The following is a 22,355-nucleotide window of genomic DNA, read 5'->3' as shown; positions in this document are numbered from 1 at the left end:
CAAGCACTAAACCCCTGATCACAGGCTGTCAGTGACATAACTCCCTACGGCCACCGCCCAAGCTAAAAAGCCTCAAAGAGGCCTCCACAGAGTGAAGGCCTACCAAGGCCGCTCAAAGGCTTGGAACCAACAACTTCAAAGAAGGGGTCCCTTCAAGGGAGAATGGGAGGCCGAACCGGCCGAGAGAAGGGCTAGTCGGGCCAACAACCTGTCTGAAAGAACAGAATCTCTACAAACTTCCACAAAGAGGAAGAAACCTTGTGAGAAGAACTGCAAAAAGGCAGTAACAACTCACCAGACCAGAGATGGGCATCCCTGGGAGTAGAGCTCAGCAAATAGCCAAGAACCCTGAAAGGAACCCTGAAAGAGGGGAGCAGTCTACTCAACCAGAACCAGTGAGGGAGAAAAAACACCAACTGCTGAAACAGTCAGAACAGTTGACAATGTTTGCCTAGGTCAGGACAGAGGCGGCCCCAGAGGAGGGCCGACCTCTGAACATGACTTCACTGAGGCTCAGTGGAGGCTAAAAACCAAAGTTAAATACACGAAACTTGGGCACCTACCAGGAGAAAAATTCGAATTACAGAAAAACACTAGCACTCAGCGGGGCAGTGGTTTGAACCTAGCAACTCTAACAAAGAGGAGGCTGATAAATATAGGGAAAAACAGCCCAAAGCTCAAGGAGAGGAGGCCCCTAAAAATCATAATAAAGAGGGGCAACATACTCAGGAATGTCAAGGCGGCCTAAGAAAAGGCAGACGCTAAGACAACACCAAGCTGGACTGAGCAAAAAACCACCACCCAACAGGTCATGAGGAACTGGAGCTCAAGGGAGCAGAGGTTCAAATAGAACCGCATCGCTGCAACCTAAAGGAAGGGGCTGAAACAGAGGCCAGAAGGCCTACCCAAAAAGAACTAAACTGAAAACTCAACCTGGATAGGAGGCTTCAGAAGTAAAAGGCAGCTAGATGATAAAATAGCTTGCCATACTATAAATCCATTCTAAGAAAACACTCGCTAGAAACTTCAACAAACTCTGAAAGAGAGGAAGCAAATAGCAAGGAAGTGAAAAGACATCCTTCCATAGAGCTCCAGGGCCCTAGCCCCAAAGAAAATAAATAAAAAGTACAAAATAAAAGCCCCGCCAGCCTAGAGCAGTGAGCCGCGGTCACTGCAAAATAAGAAAATTCCCATAGCGGGGCATTGACCTGCTAAGTTCACCAAAGACCAACAAGAGTAGAGGCCGAATGTAAATTTGGCCTGCCATACTCATGTAGTCTAAAAACAGTTGTGCTCAACTCAAGCACTAAGCCGGACCCTCAGAAGGAGTTCCAGAATGTGAACAAACTCATCATCGGGCCCAGGCTTCAGGCCTGATGCCAAAGCGTGTGCAGGGAAGAGGGAAGGGGTATAGAGCGACAGGAGAAAAAGGAGGAGAGGGAGATGGAAACCCCTCACGAGAGAGGGAACACTCAGCAGCGCTCAGCGTGCCGGCTTTGTATCACCTCTCTCAGATCCTGCTTTTTGTTCGCACCTTCTCTGAGACCTGCTCCTTTGAGGAGGAGGGGCTCGAGCGGCGACACTAGACCTCTGGCCCTGCCTATGATCCTCAGACCATGACGGGCCAGGTCCCCCTGGCTACCTGGGTGCAGATTCGGACCGGCGTGGTATACAGGACTTAAATGCTGCTGAGCACGCCCTCGCCTCCCTAAACTTCCCAACCACCGCCTCGACGGAAGTCCCGAAAAGTTCAAGCGGCGAGACCCTTGAACCCTTCTCTTTCTCCCCGATGTCAGCCAGATTTACCCACAGGTGTCTCTCCATTGCCACAGACCGGGGAGCCAGGTCTGTGGTGCGGTGCAGCTCAGCCACCGCATCAGGTGAAAGACCCTGGCCCTGGTCTAAATCTTTCAACAGGTCGGCCTGATATGCTTGAAGCACTGCCATAGTGTGCAGTGTAGCACCAGCCTGACCTGCAGCCTCGTTTGCCCTGCCATTCAACCACAAAGTTGTTTTTAACGGTCTAGTAGGCAGGGCCGGAGCCTTCAATGATGAAGCTCCACCACCGACGAGATAGTTCGCGAATGTCTCGTTGATAGGGGACATTGCCACATATCCGTGCTCTCATATTCCCTCAACATTGGCATAGCTTGCCTGCCCAGACCGATGAATACAGGCCAAATAAGGGTTTTTCCATGCCTTCTCGATCTCAAAATGGAGATTGGGAAGGAATGGAAGGCTCACAGGAGTTGGAGGAGTATGGCCGGCAAGAAAGCGTTCGTCTAACCTCCCACGAACCACTTCTTCCCGAGCGCGCGCCCACGGCAGTTCCATAACATCCAATAACTCCACATACGCGGGGCAGGATGGTCGCCCAGGCTCCGATGCAACACTCTCACTGCCCTCAACAACCATCGTCTGCTCTTCATTATGGCTTGGAGCCAAAAGAGCACTGTCTGCTGAACCAGAGGATGCCAGAGAAATGGCATCCTCATCGAGCAGATCGCTCTCGTGTGCCGCCCGAATCGCGCATAAGAGAAACGCCTTTCTCAAACTTTTTGGCGAGCTCCACCTGCGAGCCCCATGACTTGAGTCTCCTCTCGGCCTCAGCACAAGCAGGACCTGAGCCACCAGGTGCAGATGCCTGTCCCTCCTCCCTCGAGAAGATTGACAGGCGAGAGCGGAGCGTGAATGCGGAGCGTGAACGCTCACAATGAATGCAAACAGATCCCTCGAGAACTGATCGCGCATGCTCCTGACCCAGGCAGTGAACGCACAAGTCGTGTGTGTCATCAGGTGTCAGATATCTCAGACACGGATCGGCACAACGCTTGAAACGCTTCTCAGACATGATAACAAAGGTTCCTACCTTGCAACAATCACAACAGACAAAACAGTCACTGAAGACGAAAAGAGGATGTCATGTTTCCTAGGCGCCCTTTATATAATGCCGGGTCGCACTAGTATGGATAGGATTGGCGTGATTCCACTTTCACTTCAGACACCTGTCACATGAAGGCGTTTCCCAAATGCTTTCTAGGACTCAGTGTGAGTTCCCTTTCGAAAGGGAACCATGGTTGCTTACTGGCAGAACTTGTAGTTGGAGTCCATCAACAAATTTTCAAGAATGACAGATTTAAAAGAAAAAAAATGAGTGAATGAGACAAAGCATACTTACAACTAATTCAATCTCAATCTCAATCATGCTGGAAAGTGCTTTGTTATTTAACTAAGGGCACAGTTTCCATCACAGAGCAAAAAAAAAAAAAAACATGAATTCAGTGAGATAGAAGAGAGTTGAATTGCTGACCTTGATCTGCCAGTCTGAGTTACACCTAAAGCGGCCCAAGTAAAGAAGCTGAAGAAATATGATGTTCTTTGTAAATAATTTCACAATAACAAATCGTTAAAATGTAGCTCACCAGGTCATGCCATGTAAATTATTCATTTGAAACAGTTCTTTTTCAATAAAGTTGTCCCACCAATCGCTTAGCCTGACATATTTGTTTCTCTCCAACCCACATTTGGTGAGATGGCTCCTTGAGCTATTATATTAATATTGATCTTATATACTCAGCAAATGCTTTTTAATGTGGCACGTCTTGACCATTTTGCTCTTCTTGGATGGATGAATTCCTGCTACACAACAAGTAGAATATGCAGATGATCACATTCCCACATGTGACATTTGAGAGGAAATTCTACATTCTCCTTCATCTTTCTCAACCTCTCGGTCTCTCCCCAGAGTATGTGATCACAGCAATAGCGCAAAGAGAAAAATGATGCTTTTGAAGTCATTGATGGTGCTTTTTCCCTTCCTTTCAGAACAAACAGATTATCTCATACCCTTCTTCGCCTTGACTAAGATGTGTATGGAGTATAGAAGACCTTTAATCTGAGGAAAGACATGTTTCAGATAACTTAGTCCTGATTCTATCAGACCCTGCTGAAAGTCACACCTGAAACCACTGGCTTTGATTTCAGTCCCACAACTCCATAACTTTAACCACAGATTGATCCTTAAGTATACAGGTGCTAGTCATATAATTAGAATATCATCAAAAAGTTGATTTATTTCACATTATTTCCATTCAATAAGTGAAACTTGTATATTATATTCATTCATAACACACAGACTGATATATTTCAAATGTTTATTTCCTTTAATTTTGATGATTATAACTGACAACTAAGGAAAATCCCAAATTCAGTATCTCAGAAAATTAGAATATTACTTAATACCAATACAAAGAAAGGATTTTTAGAAATCTTGGCCAACTGAACAGTATGAACATGAAAAGTATGAGCATGTACAGCACTCAATACTTAGTTGGGGCTCCTTTTGCCTGAATTACTGCAGCAATGCGGCGTGGCATGGAGTCGATCAGTCTGTGGCACTGCTCAGGTGTTATAAGAGCCCAGGTTGCTCTGATAGTGGCCTTCAGCTCTTCTTCATTGTTGGGTCTGGCATATCGCATCTTCCTCTTAACCCCATAGATTTTCTATGGGGTTAAGGTCAGGCGAGTTTGCTGGCCAATTAAGAACAGGGATACCATGGTCCTTAAACCAGGTACTGGTAGCTTTGGCACTGTGTGCAGGTGCAAAGTCCTGTTGGAAAATGAAATCTACATCTCCATAAAGTTGGTCAGCAGCAGGAAGCATGAAGTGCTCTAAAACTTCCTAGTATACGGCTGCGTTGACCTTGGACCTCAGAAAACACAGCAGATGACATGGCACCCCAAACCATCACTGACTGTGGAAACTTTACACTGGACCTCATGCAAACGTGGATTGTGTGCTTCTCCTCTCTTCCTCCAGACTCTGGGACCCTGATTTCCAAAGGAAATGCAAAATTTACTTTCATCAGAGAACATAACTTTGGACCACTCAGCAGCAGTCCAGTCCATTTTGTCTTTAGCCCAGGCAAGACGATTCTGACGCTGTCTGTTGTTCAAGAGTGGCTTGACACAAGGAATGCGACAGCTGAAACCCATGTCTTGCATACGTCTGTGAGTAGTGGTTCTTGAAGCACTGACTCCAGCTGCAGTCCACTCTTTGTGAATCTCACCCACATTTTTGAATGGGTTTTGTTTCACAATCCTCTCCAGGGTGCGGTTATCCCTATTGCTTGTACACTGTTTTCTACCACATCTTTTCCTTCCCTTCGCCTCTTCCCTTAATGTGCTTGGACACAGAGCTCTGTGAACAGCCAGCCTCTTTTGCAATGACCTTTTGTGTCTTGCCCTCCTTGTGCAAGGTGTCAATGGTCGTCTTTTGGACAACTGTCAAGTCAGCAATCTTCCCCATGATTGTGTAGCCTACAGAACAAGACTGAGAGACCATTTAAAGGCCTTTGCAGGTGTTTTGAGTTAATTAGCTGATTAGAGTGTGGCACCAGGTATCTTCAATATTGAACCTTTTCACAATATTCTAATTTTCTGAGATACCGAATTTGGGATTTTCCTTAGTTGTCAGTTATAATCATCAAAATTAAAAGAAATAAACATTTGAAATATATCAGTCTGTGTGTAATGAATGAATATAATATACACGTTTCACTTTTTGAATGGAATTAGTGAAATAAATCAACTTTTTGATGATATTCTAATTATATGTCCAGCACCTGTATATTCATACAGTCTTGTGTAACCATAAAGTCTACAAAAACCCAATTAAGGTCTTTGCATACTGAGTCCAAAAGTTTCGCACGTTAAAAAAAATAAATACGACCTCACGTGTGTCAATCATGTTTACACACTGTCTCCAAAACTTTCGTCCGTCATAAAAAAATTTGGATCTCCTTCCTCTCTACGCGATCTCAGGATTGGATGGACCCAATATTTCCTCTCTCTTTTTCTCTTTTTATGAAGAGAGTGGACAACAAAATCATCCTCACTGCTTGAAGACTCCATTTTGTATTTTCCATTTTGAAGTAACGGCTGCTGAATATTCAGCTTTGTCACCACAGGAATAAATTACATTTTAAAATATATTAAAATACAAAAAAAAAAAAAAAAAAAAAAAACAATCACAATATTACTGTTTTTACTGTATGTTTGATCCAATAAATACAACCTTAGATTTGTTTCTTTCAACAAATGTTTCTTTCAAAAACATTTTAAAAAACCATCAAAGTGGTTAAATGTGGATCAAAATGTCATGGAGTTGTTTTTTTTTTTTGTTTTTTTGTGGGAATACGAGGCCTCATCCACATATGACAAGGCTTGTCATCGGACATCTCCTTCACATCCTTACTCATTAACTGTAATGTATCCCAGGGGTATGAGATGCCAAAACAGCTTGTCAGATAGATTTTTTAACCGACAAAAGCTTGTCCAAAAGGCACGTCCCCCCGCTTGGCAGATAAGCAGTGAGGGATGATGTGTGAAAAAGACAGAGGCGTATTGTCTCTCTGGTGTTACTCACTCATCCCTCTCTGTCTCCACTTCTTCTGCCTCTCCTGCCTGCTATTATGCTGCCCTTGGGCTTGCCCATCACATACATCAAATTCAGCTGGCCTGCTCCAAGATTGTGCCATGTAAATTATTCAACCCAAAAAGCACTTGAGAAAGAGCAATCACAGTATAGTGCAACCTTTTCCAGCATTGCTGAGAAAGAAAGAAAGAAAGAAAAAGAAAGAAAGAAAGAAATCTGTCAGGAACTTAATGCTGTGTGGTAGTTTACATTTTTAATTCTAACACAACCTCTTGTCAATTCGTAACTATTTTATGTTTTGGCAAATTGGTGGCTAATTCGTATGAATTCAATCTCATTCGTACATTTTCGTACATCTGCTGATGTCTCAACGGCGGTTAAGTTTAGGGGTGCTTACTTTTTTCTAAATATCACCTGCTTTCCAATGAGATTGGGGTGTTTCATTTGCTAAAAAAAAGCAAGAAAGAAAGATCTCAATTGCTCCTGAAAGCATCTAATTTAAGCTATCAAACTAATGCTAAACTGAACTTAAATGAAAATACATTATCAGTCTCAGAAATGTATTTTTAAGAGACAAGATTATAAATGCTAAACTAAATTGTCAAGACATAGCAATTAACTTCATGCTGTGTGATAGTTTACATTTTAATTAGCTAAAATAAATATTAAAATATTCCATACTTAAGGGAAGCTGCGCTTCGTATACAGTCTTAAAGCAATCTCGGCTGCCTATGATGCACAAGAATCGGTTGAGTCAGCAAAAAAAAAAAAAAAAAAAAGTTCTACATTCCCTGTCAACATGAATGACACTTTATCTTTCCTTTACCTTAACAAGCCTGCATAGCAGAAACTAGAGATACCAACATTTCAGTAGTCAATACCAGTGAAACTTCATAATACTCTACCACCACAATATAAACTAACATGTGAATGAACACAATTCTTTAATTATTAAAGCTAAAAGCTAAATACTAATGTAAAACAATAGTAAACACATAGGTACACACGCAAGCATTCAAAAGCAGCTGCGTGTCAAACATTAGTGTCGACTTAGTACCAAACAAATCTTTTTTGGCTCCCAACTAATATTGCATTGTAAGGTCTTTGACAGCTTTTGGAGCCAAATAGAAAGAAATTTAGTCCTCTTTTTCATCTAATTGGCTCAGCATGGGAAAAAGGAACTGTGATACATATAGTGATGAATCTGAAAGTACTTTGTAAAAGGCCACGGAGGGTAACAGCATTACTGTAAAGAAACGAAGTTCTGCTATTTCACTGTAGTCTTCAGTATTTTTGCTGTAAGACAGACAATGACTCATGTTAATGTATTAGAGAGAGTGCACAGCTGAAATCTGCACACCGACATATTTGACAACATTCACATCCTAGATTATTAAAGAATCATAAGAAACACTTTTATCATCAGGTGTTATATTCGTTGTCAAAGCGGCTCTGAAGACCTACTCCTTGAGGCTTTGTCTCTTTAAAGTGTTCGACTGCAAACTAAAGTGAAAGAACCGTTTTTTTTTTTGTTTTTTTTTCATCACAGCCAGTTTTCAGATGTATCTCACAGAGGAAGTCTCTCCTCATCTCTCATTACCCATGGTGAAGTTTCAGTCACATACCGTGAACAGCTGCAATTTTTTTGCCATATCCAGGTAAACTTGAATGTATTTTGCAACTTTTCATCTCCTGAAGGAAGAACTTACTTGGCTTTGCTTTCAGATACAGCAGGTGTTCGTGTAGGAGTCAACATCCTGTTTAACCATGAATGATGTCCTGTGTTGTAGGGTTGTGTTTTAAGCATGTGGATTGCCTGTCAATGCCTATCAGCTGGCCTCTTTAACATCCTAATTTAATCGGTGTGATTAGATTAGCACTACAGGATCAAGGAATGCTCCCCTGCGACCATTTTGATTGAGCTACTGGTTACACCAGATATGACAGCTCCTTGGCACATGCAACTTTCCTGCATTCTATAGTATGCGTATGCGAGTCTAGAATTTTGATGAAACAATTCATGTTAAATATAAAATGAGGGATCTAAATCACAAGAAAGTTCTGGTTACCAATAAATCAGATCGAAACTTAAAATTTACTTAAAGTGAGCATGATTTTGCCAAGTAGGACATATTCCTATATCTTTTGTTGGTCTAAGTGCAATATTCGTGCAGTTTTAACAGTTACCTCAATACCACAATTACTGGAGTTAGTACAACTGAGATTTTACATTTCTCTAACAATTTTGATACCACAGAAAAAAATTTAACACATTATTTTTAAGCATTTCAAGGTTTGGTTCACATAATTTAAATTTAAGTTAACACTGCTTTACAAAAAGGCAATTAAATTGTCATTAATAAAAACAAGGACAAAGAATGCTTGACATTTTTCAGTATGTTCCTGTAAGGTTTATTAAAGCTAAAGCTATAAAATTGAGAGCAGTGGGCATTTGTTTTTCTTTTTCTTTTGAATACTGCTCTTAGATTAATATTGAAGACATAACCGACCAAGGCAGAAAGGCTGGTATAGTTTCATTTTAACAATTGTAGCATCAACCTCTTTGGTCTAACCTTCTCCCTAGTTTTTTTCTTTTCTTTTCTTTTTTTGACATGAGTCAGTCACTTGTGAACTTGTGTCATTAACATGTGCATCCACAGCTCTTCTTCACTTTTCTATATTAACTCTCTCTTTGTTTAATTTTCTTTTGTTTAATTTGTGTGACCTTTCAGAGTCCTTATATTAGTGAAGTGGTCATTTTGCCCCCACAAAGTGACAGTAGGAGTCTGCCCAGAATCCCTGGTGACCCAGCTGCCCACTCTGGCATTTGTCCACACCAGCTGCTGGTACAAGCTTGAGTTTCTCCTTATATCACCTCATAACCTAGATCATCTGCCATGGCCCATTGTTATGCAAACAGATTGCTTTAGGCTATACACAGCATTGGTTTAATTGCATCCAGTTAAGTGGGCAAGGGAGGTCTCAGCAGCACCGGCTGTTCAACAGATCAGACAAGCTCTCCACTATCTACTGGAACAACTATGCATGTGTGTGAATACATTTAAAGTGGGCAAAGAGGATAAACACATCCATAAAGAGGATGAGAGACTAATATGCAGTCACTAAAGGCCTAAACTCATATCTCACAACACAAACATGTCTAGCCATGCCAACCCACTTTCACTTGTTGCATTCTGAAATGTGTCAAAACACAAATACATGTATTATTATTATTATTATTATTAATATAATTATTAATATTGTGGTAAGTGTGTGTGTGTGTGTGTTCTTGTATACATGGTTTATGAGGACACAAATGTGTATAATGACATGGGTATTACAACGTAAACATGGTTTATGAGGACATTTCCTGTGTCCTCGTAAACCAAATGGCTTAAAAACAGTGTTTTTTTGAAATTCAAAAAATGCAGACAGTTTTCTGTGATGGGTAGGTTTAGGGGTAGGGGTAGTGTAGGGGGATAGAATATACAGTTTGTACAGTATAAAACCATTACGTCTATGGAGATTCCCCGTAAACCACATATACAAGTATGTGTGTGTGTGTGTTTAAGAAATTAATACTTTTATTCGGCAAAGACACGGTAAATTGATCAAACGTGAACGTAAATACAAAGTTCTGTCATGAAACTCTAGATGGCGCAGGCTCATAAGTCCTTAACTCAATCTGCTTTCAATAGGTTGTTTGCAATCACGTGGTTCTGGTGACGCGCAAAATTAATGTGGAGGGCAAGCAGTGAAAATTAGAATGGACGAGATGGAGAAAAGTCCGTACTGTGCTGGTGTAGAAAGGAATAAACAGAAAATCACAACATATTTTGGACGTGAACCTTATGTTATGCACAGCAAAACATCCCGTGTTAAATTAACACTTCCAGTGTCACCCAGTTTGGATTATATAAACACTGGCAATGTTAATTTAACACTAACAGTGTTCATTTAACACTGGAGGTTTTACTGTGTGAAGAGGAGAGATTTTTCTATTGAATTGAAAGACTTGCCTGTCATCGAGATATAGGGAATGTGAAGCTGCCGTCACGCCGTGTTCAGTTCTAGTCTGGATTGTTTATATCGCGCTGCCTTTCTGCTAGTGACGTTAAGGTCAGTATTTTTGATTTTCTGTCGTGATTGTCAAAAATGTCGCCATTGTAAGTCATTTATGCTGAATCGAGAATTGCAACAAAAGCTCACACATCATCGTTCAGAGAAAAAAAACTGGGTGGTGTAATACAATTTTCGCCTTTTCTACGTATAAAAACACACTAAGGGAAGCAGGTTGAGGAGGTGACAGGAAGACGCCATATAGCAAATCTAATAATGTCACTGATTGAACCCACTCCCTATCACTCAATAAAGTAATCACATAGCTGAGTGTTTTTGAAAGTGTTGTATTTTGTTTGGTTTAATAATTAACATTACATTTGAGAGTATGACCCTCACTCGGCTTGTGAATGAGTAGGCCTAACTTGCACGCAGCCACTTCAAAACTGTTCACAAGCTTCTATGGGTTTGATTTTGGTTGTCATTTGTTGAAATAAATACAAAAAAAAAAAAAAATACAGTGTGTCATAAAAAAGGGTGTCTGTCCGCTGAATGCCCATCCGATTCTCCTCCGTGGTCATATGGGAAAGTGAATATTTACAAAGAAAACATTAAAAATACAGTTTAATTTACACCCTTCCAACAAAGAAATGGATCGACTTCTGTCAGCTTGTTGAACACATTTTTTTTATTTGGACATTTTCTACCATATGATGGCTAAAGCAGCAGCGTGTGACACTGTTTTCACGGTAACCAGATCAACATTTTGAACGGAATTCTACAAAACTGAAGTGAAAACACCAAATGATCATGCAATGGGATAAAATAGTTTCTCTTCCCTGCAAATGATACCATGAAGAATGTGAATATTTAACCAAGTCAAAAACAAAAAAGGTAAGCAGGTATTCATTTCAGTATCAGCAGACACAAAACGTTATAAAAGGTGACAACTTTTAAAGTTAAAAAATGATACAAGTTAAGTAAACGATAAAACCTCATTGTGGTTTCTCGGTTTGATAGATTTGAGCAACCATAAACAACGCAAAACATAGGAATTCTGAGTTTGTGATAGGATTCCTATATAGAAAAATCACTCCTTGCCCTCCAGACGCATTTTGCGTGCAGCAATGACGTCATGTGCAAACAACCTATTACATTATTTTTCTATAGGGCACAGCTGATTGGTTCCCACTGTATTGTTAGCCAAAGAGCTTGCTGCTCAACATTCAAATTTTTGCCTACTGTTTATTGTAGCAATTTGCAGCGCACTTTCAGAAACCCTCCACCTTCCCCAGCTCCACCTGTATCCACCCTTATTGTTCAGTTAAAGGGTTAGTTCACCCAAAAATCAAAATAATGTCATTTATTACTCACCCTCATGCCGTTCCACACCCGTAAAACCTTCGTTAATCTTCGTAACGCAAATTAAGATATTTTTGTTGAAATCTGATGGCTCAGTGAGGCCTCCATAGCCAGCAATGACATTTCCTCTCTCAAGATCCATTAATGTACTAAAAACATATTTAAATCAGTTCATGTGAGTACAGTGGTTCAATATTAATATTTTAAAGCGACGAGAATATTTTTGGTGCGCCAAAAAAACAAAATAACGACTTATATAGTGATGCCCGATTTCAAAACACTGCTTCAGGAAGCTTCGGAGCGTTATGAACAGAGATTGTATATTATAGGGAGATGAGAGGGTCTGTATCTTGGAACGCCAAAGTCACGTGATTTCAGCAGTTTGGCGAAACCCGCGATCCGAATCATGATTCGACACGCTGATTCATAACGCTCCAAAGCTTCCTGAAGCAGTGTTTTGAAATCAGCCATCACTATATAAGTCGTTATTTTTTTTTTTTTTTGGCGCAGCAAAAATATTCTTGTCACTTTATAATATTGAACCACTGTACTCACATGAACTGATTTAAATATGATTTTAGTACATTAATGGATCTTGAGAGAGGAAATGTTATTGCTGGCTATGGAGGCCTCACTGAGCCATCAGATTTCAACAAAAATATCTTAATTTGTGTTCCGAAGATTAACGAAGGTCTTACGGGTGTGGAACGGCATGAGGGTGAGTAATTAATGACATTATTTTCATTTTTGGGTGAACTAACCCTTTAAGAGTGTGTGCGGCCATTTGTAATTTTAATGTCTCTGGCTTCCGGTGTCATGTTTAGCTGTACGAAATAGCTCGTTATGCTGCTTGATATTGCAAACTAGTCTTACCATATTATTTTAATGTATTGTCTGTAAAAATTTATTTTGATGGTCCACTTTAGACATTCTACTAGCTATTGGTAACTTTGCAACTACATGGCAGCTAGCAATCATTAGAGTATTAGTAGACTAATACTATTAATTGTTAACAGTTTAATATCTGCTAACACATTATTTTGATGGTCCCCCAACAGACATTCTACTGACTATGAGTAACTTTGCAAGTATGTCAAATTATTCTACTAACCTGAACCTTAAAGGGTTAGTTCACCTAAAAAATGAAATTTCTGTCATTAATTACTCACCCTCATGTCGCTCCAAACCCGTAAGACTTTCGTTCACTAAAATAGTCAATGTGACTACAGTGGTTCAACCTTAATGTTAATTTTGTTTTGTTTTTTTGTGCACACAAAGTGTTCTTGTTGCTCATTAACAACAATAATCAACTTGAATACGGAAGGTGTAGGACATAGCGTAAGCATTTTGAACTGCGGGACGTGTTACACTTTCTTCATAAGTTGAATGCGGTAGGCGGTCTGGCGGAAGCTAGATATTTTAGTTTATGACGGAAATTATGTTGCTTTCTATGGGATAAAAAACCCTCTCGGATTTGATCAAAAATACTGTAACTTAATTTGTGTTCCGAAGAAGATAGAAGGTCTTACGGGTTTGGAACGACACGACGGTGAGTACGTAATGACAGAAATTTCATTTCTGGGTGAACTAACCCTTTAAGAACCAAGTAAGTTAGTATTACAATTGTAAAAATGTAATAGGATTTTGGTGTTTTTGAAATACAGAACAAAACAGAAGAATATATGCACAGAAAACATCAAAGCACCTTCTTTGTCTTCTGTCAAAGGAAATAAAAAGAAGAAAATTACATTTCTATAAAAAACAAACAAACAAAAAAAAAACAGACAGACTGACTGACTGTAAATGGACCCCGTATCAGCCACCTTTGAGAGTCATTAGACTCATTTAAGAGGTGCAACTAATTAATGAGTTGGGTATATCCATTCATACAGCTCATATATCTTGACAGAACTTGCAGAATTAAAGATTCCTGTTTGTTTTCATAAAGTACTATGTAGCTGTCATAACTGAATGTTCAAATATAAAAATAATATAGGCAGAGGAAACCAATGTTAAAGTTCATGCATTGACGCTGACGGTGTATATATTGCATCTTTTAAATATCATATCAACCAATTTAGTCTAGTGTTAGAACAATACTGAACAATGCACAGTGAAATAATAACCTGATCTTTACTGCTCATTATGATGCATGGGTTCTTTTTGTAAAAGGTCACTGTTTCTTTATATCTCCTCAAATAGTTTTCTGTTATGAGACGATCTTATTAAAATCAAAGTATTGTGTATCTTGGGAAGATGTAATTTTGGGAAAGGAACATTCATTTCTCAAACTCAAAAGATATATCAGGCAAGACCAGTTTGGTTTGCGGTAGCTGTTCTTGTCGATAGTTTTCATTAAGTCTGTCTCTTACTTTGTTTTGGGTACATCAATAGTTTACGCTTCTAAAAAAAAAGACAAATACACAGTCTCTAACAGCAACAAATGCTCTTACAACTGCGTGGACTATCAATTCTAGCTAATACAAACAAACCCTCAAAATCTGCCTTTCTGTGGTCTAAAAATAGTCTTTGATTAAAACATAAATCAATTGTTTATGAACAATCTTGTTTCAAAGCTGTACTTGTTTCTTTTCAAAACCCACATTTTATTCTGAAGGTCATGTAAGGATTGTGTAAATAAAGCTGTCACTTTGCATACGATCCCTAGACGCTTGTCGCTAATAGTACACAGGGGTGCATTAAGATAACCAAAGACCCCTGGGCTACAACATTACGGTAGGCCCCCCTACCCCAGATACAAATGTTTTTAGCTTCCTGCCAATTATTTATGTAGAAATTTATCTTGTCGATAACATTTAACATTTACAACACTACAGGTGCTGGTCATATAATTAGAATATCATCAAAAAGTTGATTTATTTCACTAATTCCATTCAAAAAGTGAAACTTGTATATTATATTCATTCATTACACGCAGACTGATATATTTCAAATGTTTATTTCTTTTAATTTTGATGATTATAACTGACAAATAAGGAAAATCCCAAGTTCAGTATCTCAGAAAATTAGAATATTGTGAAAAGGTTCAATATTGAAGACACCTGGTGCCACACTCTAATCAGCTAATTAACTCAAAACACCTGCAAAGGCCTTTAAATTGTCTCTCAGTCTAGTTCTGTAGGCTACACAATCATGGGGAAGACTGCTGACTTGACAGTTGTCCAAAAGACAACCATTGACACCTTGCACAACGAGGGCAAGACACAAAAGGTCATTGCAAAAGAGGCTGGCTGTTCACAGAGCTCTGTGTCCAAGCAATAGGGATAACCGCACCCTGGAGAGGATTGTGAAACAAAACCCATTCAAAAATGTGGGGGAGATTCACAAAGAGTGGACTGCAGCTGGAGTCAGTGCTTCAAGAACCACTACGCACAGACGTATGCAAGACATGGGTTTCAGCTGTCGCATTCCTTGTGTCAAGCCACTCTTGAACAACAGACAGCGTCAGAAGTGTCTCGCCTGGGCTAGAGACAAAAAGGACTGGACTGCTACTGAGTGGTCCAAAGTTATGTTCTCTGATGAAAGTAAATTTTGCATTTTCTTTGGAAATCAGGGTCCCAGAGTCTGGAGGAAGAGAGGAGAGGCACACAATCCACGTTGCTTGAGGTCCAGTGTAAAGTTTCCACAGTCAGTGATGGTTTGGGGTGCCATGTCATCTGCTGGTGTTGGTTCACTGTGTTTTCTGAGGTCCAAGGTCAACGCAGCCGTATACCAGGAAGTTTTAGAGCACTTCATGCTTCCTGCTGCTGACCAACTTTATGGAGATGCAGATTTCATTTTCCAACAGGACTTGGCACCTGCATACAGTGCCAAAGCTACCAGTACCTGGTTTAAGGACCATGGTATCCCTGTTCTTAATTGGCCAGCAAACTCGCCTGACCTTAACCCCATAGAAAATCTATGGGGTATTGTGAAGAGGAAGATGCGATATGCCAGACCCAACAATGCAGAAGAGCGGAAGGCCACTATCAGAGCAACCTGGGCTCTTATAACACCTGAGCAGTGCCACAGACTGATCGACTCCATGCCACGCCGCATTGCTGCAGTAATTCAGGCAAAAGGAGCCCCAACTAAGTATTGAGTGCTGTACATGCTCATACTTTTCAGTTGGCCAAGATTTCTAAAAATCCTTTCTTTGTATTGGTCTTAAGTAATATTCTAATTTTCTGAGATACTGAATTTGTGATTTTCCTTAGTTGTCAGTTATAATCATCAAAATGAAAAGAAATAAACATTTGAAATATATCAGTCTGTGTGTAATGAATGAATATAATATACAAGTTTCACTTTTTGAATGGAATTAGTGAAATAAATCAACTTTTTGATGATATTCTAATTATATGACCAGCACCTGTATATGTATGCTGCGTAAAAATATGGGTACAATACAGGCTAGGGGAATATCCAAATTCACTCTTTGCCAGTAGGTGGCGCTTGTGGAACAGCAGAATTATAGCAGTTAACTTACATAAAGCAGCAATGCGATTATGAACACTACATCAGCGTTTCCCAACCCCTTTTTTTCCACGGCGCAGTTTTGATAAGTCATGATACAAAAGATGAAGCACTATGCATATCATATTTAAAACTTGCTTCAACAGACAGCAAATAGCAGACTAAGAATATTCTCCGCTCTTCAAATACAAAAAACGTAAGCCTTAATGGACATGGTGTTTCTTGAGTAAAACGCTGTACTTACTCAAACATCAGTTCTTTATTTAACCATGCGCACACAAACAAGCAGATCTCCAAACTTTGCGCGGCACATTCTAAATGGAGGCAGGGGAGGAGTTATGAGGTTTGACTGACAGTTTGAGGAGCCAATGGATTTAGGTTTAGTCACAACCTCTTTTAAATGCTTTTTATTGGTTAAATATTTGTAAAACCCACATACAGATGTAAAGAATAACCAAAAGCATTAATTTTATAAAACAAAAATGACGAAATATACAGACACAAGGTTTTGCCCGACAGTGATGATTTATTCTTATTTGTAGCATTTATTTTTACACTAATTTTTGAAATTTGATGATTTTCAACGGCACACCTGGCAACCTGTCACGGCACACTAGTGTAAAAGAAAATGCCATCAAAACTTTTCTGGCCAAAATGCGAGTCTACAGGTACAGCTCCATGATATAAATAACATAAATTATACAAAATATTTATTATTCAACAGCAGCAGATCAAAAGAATAACTTGGCATAAATGTGGGCTATTTGATGATTGCAAACCGCTCTAAAAGCATGAGCATTCAACAACAGCACTGCGTCTTTTCTTTGAAACATGCACTGCTGGCGTTTTTATTAATTAAATCATAGCCTTTTAAAATGTAATTATCACATTTAAGAAAAACTGCGATTGCTGTTTTTCTGTCCCCAGATTTAAAACCTCCTGAAATTACTGAGGCTTTAAAGGGATAGTTTACACAAAAATTACTCCATAATTTACTCACCCTCAAGCCATTCTAGGTGTATATGACTTTCTTCTTTCAGACGAACACAATCAGAGTTATATTAAAAAATATCCTGGCTCATCCAAGCTTTATAATGGGAGTGATTGGAGGATGACTTTTTGAAGTCCAAAAAAGTGCATCCTTATTTAAAACTTTATAAAGTAAAATAACGAGCTTCCGGCGCGACAGCCATATGCATTCGACTTGCATCCAAAAAGCGCTAACTTTGTGTACTATGTCGCAGAAGTGCAGTTGAGAGTCATATTCCACTTCTGAGAACTATAATTAATAATAACAGTAAAACTTTCTTACGGTGGTCATAGCTGTAAAAGCTTTCTAAATTCACTCCAGCACAGTATTTTATCTCAGTTCAAACAGTCAGTGCTTGCAGCTGATTTTTCTGAATAGGCTATTTCTTCTGAATAGACCTCTATTAGGTCCTCCGTGATATTACTTGGCCTCAGGTTCTCTTGCTTTAAGGTAGAGATGAGAACTTGGTGTGCATTTTCAACTGGACCCGTTTCTTTTTACATCGGCCCACATGATGAGTATTAGCAAATTACTTGGTCTGAAGGTATGTTGCTGTTATCTACATTACAAACGACGGCCAGCTATGTGGGCTGCACATTGTGCAGTTGCTCCCAAAGCAAGCACATACACATGTTCTAATTGGGGTTCTATCTCGATATGTTGCAAAAGGTCTGCCGTGGACCCAGCAAAATCATTCTGTGCTCCCAGAGGAGGCTATTAAGGAAACATGAATCTGTGGTTATGTTGATTTGTGGTTTAGACAACACCACGTGTTCACCACAAGCCCCCTTGAATCGGGTCTGTTTACTGAGTGGGTTCAACATCTGAGTACTTCATGCAGTGAGCAGTCTAACACAGTGGTTCTCAAACTCTGGTCATGTCTCGACCAGAAAAATGTAAAATACAGTTTTATGAATATTTTTGTTTTTCCATGATGTTTCGTTTATAATTTCTGATCTTTAATAAATGTAATATAGCTTTATGTATTTAAGACTTAATGCATAGCCTACTTTCTTACTTGTGCAATGCAGAAAATGAAAAGGTTTTGACCACTTTCAAGCTGCACGCAGATCTGTGCATCACTATTTTATTCCATGTGCTGAAAAGAAAGCAGGGGAAAAAATAGATCAACAAAATTGACAGAAATTATTGTTTGTCCTCAAAGTTAGATGTTTGATTTCATGAAATCAAGAGTGATCTGTTAGTGCACTTTGAGCAGACTGTTCTAAGCATTTAAAAAATTAAACTAAATTAAATTTAGTTAAAGGAGTAGTTCACTTCAGGATTAAAATTTCCTGATAATTTACTCACCCCCATGTCATCCAAGATGTTCATGTCTTTCTTTCTTCAGTCGAAAAGAAATTAAGGTTTTTGAGGAAAACATTTCAGTATTTTTGTTCATATAGTGGACTTCACCAGGTCGAAGGTTCAAATTGCAGTTTCAGTGCAGCTTCAAAGGGCTCTACATGATCCCAGCCAAGGAATAAGGGTCTTATCTAGTGAAACAGTCATTTTCTAAAAAAAAAAAATATATATATATATATATATATACTTTTTAACCACAAATGCTCGTCTTGCACTTCTTTGCAATCCGCTACGCATTACGTTGAAAAGTCACGCATGACGTAGGAGGAAGTACAGCGGTAGGGCGAAAAAAAATTCTCCTCCAACTTCTTAATCTTTGCACATTCGCTTTGTAGACACTGTATCTGTACTTTCACCTACGTCACGCATAACCTTTGTAACGTGATTACGTCATGCATTAAAAAGTATATAAATTGTTTGTTTTTTTTAGAAAATGACTGTTTCACTAGATAAGACCCTTATTCCTCGTCTGGGATCATGTAGAAAGCTTTGAAGCTGCACTGAAACTGCAATTTGGACCTTAAACCCAGTGAACCCCACTGAAGTCCACTATGTGAACAAAAATACTGGAATGTTTTCCTTAAAAACCTTAATTTCTTTTCAACTGAAGAAAGAAAGACATGAACATCTTGGATGACATGGGGGTGAGTAAATTATCAGGAATTTTTCATTCAGAAGTGAACTAATCCTTTAAATATAAAAAAAATAAATACAATATAAATATAAATTCATAATACAATCTTAAAAATAAATTAATATTTTTATATATTATATACTATATATTTATATGATATTTTTGTTTAAATCCGATGGCTCAGTGAGGCCTACATAGGGAGCAATGACATTTCCTCTCTCAAGATCCATAAAGGTGCTAAAAACATATTTAAATCAGTTCATGTGAGTACAGTGGTTCAATATTAATATTATAAAGCGACGAGAATATTTTTGGTGCGCCAAAAAAAAAACAAAATAACGACTTATTTAGTGATGGCTGATTTCAAAACACTGCTTCAGGAAGATTTGGAGCGTTATGAATCAGCGTGTCGAATCATGATTCGGATCGCGTGTCAAACCGCCAAACTGCTGAAATCACGTGACTGTGGCGCTCCGACACACTGATTCATTATGCTCCGAAGCTTCCTGAAGCAGTGTTTTGAAATCGGCCATCACAAAATAATTTGTTATTTTGATTTTTTTGGTGCACCAAAAATATTCTCGTTGCTTTATAATATTAATATTGAACCACTGTACTAACATGAACTGATTTAAATATGTTTTTAGTACCTTTATGGATCTTGAGAGAAGAAATGTCATTGCTCCCTATGCAGGCCTCATGGAGCCATCGGATTTAAACAAAAATATCTCAATTTGCGTTTCGAAGATTAACGGTCTTACGGGTGTAAAACGGCACGAGGGTGAGTAATAAATGACAGAATTTTCATTTTTGGGTGAACTAACCGTTTAACATAACAGGAATAAATTACACTTTGAAATATATTAAAATAGAAAACAGTTATTTTAAATTGTAATAATATCTCACAATTTTACTATATTTTTTATCAAATAAATGCAGCCTTGGTGAGCATAAGAGACTTCTTTCAAAAAGTATTTCACAGTTCTCACACTATAAGCGCTACTGAAAAAAATTAGTCATGACAGGTTTTACCTGGATGTTCTGATCCGATCAGACCTGGTACTTGGCCTGAATAATTTAAAAACCACTGATCTAACACAACCCACCCATGTAGCTTGCATAAAAACTCAACTGCAGAAATCAACATGCACACAAACTCAGACCCTCGACACACACATCCACGCATCTGCACTCGCATACAAACTCAAACCACATACTCTACATGACAAGCGCTCGGAGACAGATTGCGATTAAACGCTCCATTAGTTTCTATAATTCTCTCTCACCCTCACTGTGAAAACAGACTGAGAAGGACATTGTGTTTTAGTTCATAGCTGCGCACACCCACACAGGCCAACAACATGACCTCATTTAACAATCCAATCACATTCAGACTGTTTCGCCCACTGTCATATAGACCTAATGCACAATGAAGCAGCACGTAAATTTGATTATAACCAAATAAAGTGGCAAGCGGCAAAAAAACATGCTCGCTACAATATTTATTTGGTGTTTTAACATGTAATCCTCTTGTGCTACCTGCTAAGCGGTACACAGAGAGGTCCGTTTTCTTTCTGTGGGTTGCGTTTGATGAACAGGCAAATGTGGGTGTGCAGACATATAAAATGCAAGTGTTGCCCTGCCTGGGCTTGGTGCCATGACAGACTGTGGAATCAGGGTGGCTCAAAGTGAAGAGAAGACCGGGAAACATTAACCATCACAGACAGGCAGTCAGCAGCAGAGCATTCTGCTAAGGTTAGGGGGCCGTGGGCCGATCTGCAGGGGAGGTGACAGCATGTTTCAGATATATAAACAACAAAAACATCTAGTCACTGCAGAAGGCGCTGACACTGCACTGCTCCGAACCTTCACAAGCATGCGCTTTAGAAATAACTGTGTTTCTTATACATGTGAAGTACAGAGAAAAAATAAGAATAGATGTAGCTTTCTTTTCACTGTTGAACTGCAATATCCTGAGGATGCTTGCTAAAAGAATTCTAAAAGAGATGGGAGAACTGCAGGAATGAGATAAGCAAAACACAAGGCTTGTACATTATTAATGGCCAAACAATGCTATAAGTGAATTACAAATGCAGGCATTGAAGTTGAGGGCTTTGTCCCAGAGAGGGGTTGGGTAATTCAAAGAGATATAGCCACAAAAAAGGCTGTATTACAAAACCTGCCTGGCTAAGGAAGCATCCTAACTGAAATTAATCAGAAAAACTTGGTCATTTAGGTCCAGGATCCAAGTGTAACACTTGTCAGGCACCGAGTGAGAGTAAAAACTGGCTCGCATTAATGTTAAGTGCATCATAACATATTTTAAAACAAATTTTAAGAATGATAGTGTGCCCTTTCTAATGTACCCTGTAAGTGAAAAATCAAAGTGAAAAAAATGTGTTGCAACACATTCATCTTATAACTATTTTCACCTCGGGAAGAGTTAGTAGAGGTTAGGACTCCTCCAGAACTCCATATGGTAACACATATGTGGAAAATTTCTCCATTAAACCAAATTAAAATATGAGTAATAAAATCATGATGTGTTTTCTTCACATAGTTGTGATAGGTGCAGTTTTACTGAGAGATGAAGACTGGCTCACTTTAGATACTGCGAGTGACACAATTTGTCACAAATATGCAAGGGATAATATAATTATTTAATAAAAATGCAGCAATATATAAAAAAAAAAATACAACATTTTTGCTGAATAATAAAAATGCAAAATTATGAATAAATAATATTAATAAAAATACAGAAAATAATAATAATTCAGTTATTATGTTTCAGTTATTATTTTTAAATAATAATAGTCTTGTGTTATGTCACAAATATGTAAGGGATTGACTTCCATAGTATTTTTTTCCTGTGGAAGTCAATGGCTTACCAACATTCTTCAAAATACCTTCTTTTGTGTTCAACAGAAGAAAGAAACTAATACAGATTTGGAACAACTTGAGGTTGAGTAAATGACGACAATTTTTTTTTATTTT

At 38.8% G+C, this 22,355-nt stretch overlaps 1 long non-coding RNA gene across 1 annotated transcript in view; it reads left to right on the top strand.

Moving 5' to 3' along the window:
- LOC127499218 (uncharacterized) overlaps positions 1-15,330 on the top strand; it is a 183,509-nt gene extending 168,179 nt beyond the window's left edge. The window contains exon 3 of the long non-coding RNA XR_007926074.1: positions 15,088-15,330. This is a non-coding gene — a long non-coding RNA (uncharacterized LOC127499218). The remainder of the gene's footprint in view (positions 1-15,087) is intronic.
- Positions 15,331-22,355: the final 7,025 nt, after the last annotated feature.

Source organism: Ctenopharyngodon idella, chromosome 17, assembly GCF_019924925.1.
Source record: "Ctenopharyngodon idella isolate HZGC_01 chromosome 17, HZGC01, whole genome shotgun sequence".
In the NCBI taxonomy this organism is placed as follows: domain Eukaryota; kingdom Metazoa; phylum Chordata; class Actinopteri; order Cypriniformes; family Xenocyprididae; genus Ctenopharyngodon; species Ctenopharyngodon idella.
This window is presented reverse-complemented; position numbering and strand designations above follow the sequence as displayed.